The sequence below is a fragment of the Neomonachus schauinslandi genome, chromosome 3, assembly GCF_002201575.2.
Source record: "Neomonachus schauinslandi chromosome 3, ASM220157v2, whole genome shotgun sequence".
Lineage (NCBI taxonomy): Eukaryota > Metazoa > Chordata > Mammalia > Carnivora > Phocidae > Neomonachus > Neomonachus schauinslandi.
Window position 1 is genome coordinate 99,079,616 of NC_058405.1, and position 3,734 is coordinate 99,083,349.

A 3,734-nucleotide genomic window follows, 5' to 3' on the forward strand; every position below is an offset into this window, starting at 1 on the left:
CATTTTGTTAATTTTCACAATCTTTCAAACATTTTCATTATTATTACATTTGTTATGATGATATGTGATCCGTGATCTTTGATGTTACTATTGTAATTGTTTTGGGATGCTGTGAACCTCACCCATATAAGACGGCAAACTCGATGATAAATGTTGTGTGTGTTCTGACTACTCCATGAACCAGCTGTTCCCCCATCTATCTCCCTCTCATTAGGCCTCTCTATTCCCTGAAACACAACAATATTGAAATTAGGCCGATTCATTACCCTGTAATGGTCTCTAAGTGTTCAAGTTGAAAGGAAGAGTCACATGTCTCTCATTTTAAATCAAAAGCTAGAAATGATTAAGCTTAGTGAGGAAGTCATGTCAAAAGCTGAGATAGGCCAGAAGTGAGGCCTCTTGTGTCAAACAGTTGGCCAAGTTGTGAATGCCAAGGAAAAATTCTTGAAGGAAATTAAAGGTGCTACTCCAGTGAACACCTGAATGATAAGAAAGCAAAACAGCCTTATTGCTGATAAGGAGAAAGTTTTATTGGTTTGGATAGAAGAGCAAACCAGCCTCAACATTTCCTTAAGCCAAAGCCTGAGCCAGAGAAAGGCCCTAACTCTCTTCAATTCTGTGAATTCTGAGACAGGTGAGAATTGGAAACTAGCAGAGGTTGACTCATGAGGTTTAAGGAAAGAAATCATCTCCATAACATAAAGTGCAAAGTGAAGCAGGAAGCACTGATGTAGAAGCTACAAGTTCTCCAGAATACCTAGCTGAGCTAATTAATAAAGTTGACTACACTAAACAACAGATTTTCAGTGTAGATGCAACAGCCTTCTATTGGAAGAAGATGCCATCTAGGACCTCATAGCTAGAGAGGAAAAGTCAATGCCTCGCTTCAAAGGACAGGCTGACTCCCTTGTTAGGGGTTAATATGACTGGTGACTTTAAGTTGAAGCCAATGCTTATTTACCATTCTGAAAATCCTAGGGTGCTTAAGAACTATGCTAAATCTACTCTGCCTGTGTTCTATAAATGGAAAAACAAAGCCTGGATAACAGCACATCTGTTTGTTACATGGTTTACTGAATATTTTAAGCCCACTGTTGATAACTACTACTCAGAGAAAAAAAGATTCCTTTCAAAATATTACTGGTCATTGACAATGCACCTGGTCACCCAAGAGCTCTGATGGAGATGAACAATGAGATGAATGTTGTTTTCATGCCTACTAACGCAATATCCATTTTGGAGCCCAAGGATCAAAGAGTCATTTCAACTTTCAAGTCTTACTATTTAAGAAATGCATTTCATAAGGCTATAACTACCATAGATAGCAATTCCTCTGATGGATCTGGGCAAAGTAAATTGAAAACCTGTGGAGAGGATTCACCATTCCAGATACCATTAAGAACATTTGTGATTCATGGGAGGAAGTTAATTTATCAGCATTCATAGGAGTTCTGAAGTTGACTCCAACCCTCCTGGATGACTTTGGGGGTTTCCAACTTCAGTGGAAGAAGTAACTGTCGTGTGGTAGAAATAGCAAGAGAACTAGAATTAGAAGTGAAGCCTGAAGATGTGATGAATTGCTGCAATCTCATGATAAAGCTTGAATGGATGCAGAGTTCTTATGGATGAGCAAAGAAAGTGGTTTCTTGAGATGGAAACTATTCCTGGCAAAGATGCTGTGAAGGTTGTTGAAATGACAACAAAAGATTTAGAATATTACGTAAACTTAGTTGATAAAGCATCAGCAGGGTTTGAGAAAATTGACTTCAATTTTGAAAGAAGTTCTACTGTGTGTAAAATGATGTTGAACAGCATTGCATACTACAGAGAAATCGTTCACAAAAGCAGGAGTTAATCCATGCAGCAAACTTCATTGTTGCCTTATTTTAAAAGATGGGCACAGCCACCCCAACCTTCAGCATCCACCACCACCCTCATCAGGCAGCAGCCATCAAGATCCAGGCAAGGACCCTCCACCAGCAGAAAGGTTACAACTCACTGAAAGTTTGGATGTTGGTTTGCATCTTTTTTTTTTTTTTTTTTAGCAATAAAGAGTTTTTTTAAATTAAGGTATATACATTGTTTTCTTGGAGATCATACTATTGCACACTTAATAGATTACAGTATAGTGTACACATAGCTTTTATATGTACTGGGAAACAAAAAAATTCATTTGACTCATTTTACTGCAATATTCACTTTATTGTAGTGTTCTAGAACTGAACCCACTATACCTCAGAGGTTTGCCTGTACACATGAGGAACTTAGAACAGGGCTTAGCAATTAATAAGCGGTTTTGTAGCGATAGCCATTATTATTATTATTTACTTGTCTCTTTACCTCACTGGATGATAAACTCTGTGAGGATAGCAAAATGATTTGAGGCTTTATGCCTCAAACAAGGATAATAGTGTCTCTCACTTTCCTCTGTCACCATAATGTAAAGCCAGCAGGGAATAATGAATTTGTGAAAAGTATAGAACAATCATCAAATGTAAAAGATTTATTTTTCTAACCCACCTTTTTTTTTTTTTAATGAATCTGGAATAAAGGGCACTAGCCTGATCTATGATGACTTACTTACTGCCCTTCACAGAAAAGTTGAAGAAGATGTTAAATGAAAAATAGTTTGCTGAGGCTGTGAGAAGCTAGAAAACAAAGGGAACATCTTCATGTTACAAAATCATGCTGGTCAGTGATCAGCATTTTCCAAGGAGCATGTCAAACAGTAATTGTTCCAGGTGATACTAACAAATGTTTTTTGCTTTTTGGTTTGGGGTGGGAAAGTGGATCTATAATCAAATAAATTTGAGAAATACTAAATTAAGTAAATTAAAATAAGTTTCTTTGTGGGAGGACTTTTTAGAGACTTTCCTAAGCTAATGGGTACCTCTGGGAATCTCCAGGAGGGGATCTCAAATCCATTGAGCGGACAGAATTTCCCAAAGTTATCCAACTTCAGAACCCTTTTCCATCAAGTATCCTGGGAAACAAGTGTTTCACTGTACGCACTTTCAAAACACACAACCGAAAACATTGATTCGGGCCATCTCTCTTGTTTACAGACCTGGAAGTTAAGGTACAGAGATATTAAATAACTTGCCCAAATTGACACAGTCAGTGGAAGAGTCTGAGTTCGGCCTGGACCAGGGTTTTTTCAAACAACCATACTAATGCCATTCTTTCTAAACTCTCAGAAAATAGAGGCCTGAGGCTTCTGGTTTAGTTCCAAAGTGAAATTCAACATCAAATTCCAGAATCTCAAGAAATTTCAATGCAAAGTTTATGAAGAACATAAATGAAGTGGATTTCATCTCCTTTCCTATAAGATTTTGAATGATCCTAACTTCTCTGAAGTTCTAAATCCAGTCTCTCTCAAGACCTCTTCTTTCAATGCCTGCATGTAAGAGGAGCTCAATTAATGTTCATTGAACATTGAGTCTTCCATAATTTCTCCTATCCGTGGAGGATCATCTCCCTCCCCCAAAACACATTTTCTGCACTCTAATGGCAGTTTTCATAACATCCCATGTAACTATACACATTCTCTTTCCAACACTAGATTATAAAATTCTAAAAGAAAAGGTCTTTGTCTCATCCTCCCTATAAATTGATATCAAAACTTGATCCCAGGGAAAGAGCTCCTATAATCATTTACATGTTATTATAAATTAACATTCATCATTTCTCATCCCATATTAAGCCAGATGGATTAAGTTTATGTTGCAATAACA

The 3,734-nt window shown here is 37.2% G+C and overlaps 1 pseudogene; it reads left to right on the plus strand.

Annotated features, from left to right (window-relative positions):
• Positions 1–272: 272 nt before the first annotated feature.
• Positions 273–2,605, plus strand: LOC123324326 (annotated as a pseudogene).
• The last annotated feature ends 1,129 nt before the right edge of the window (positions 2,606–3,734 follow it).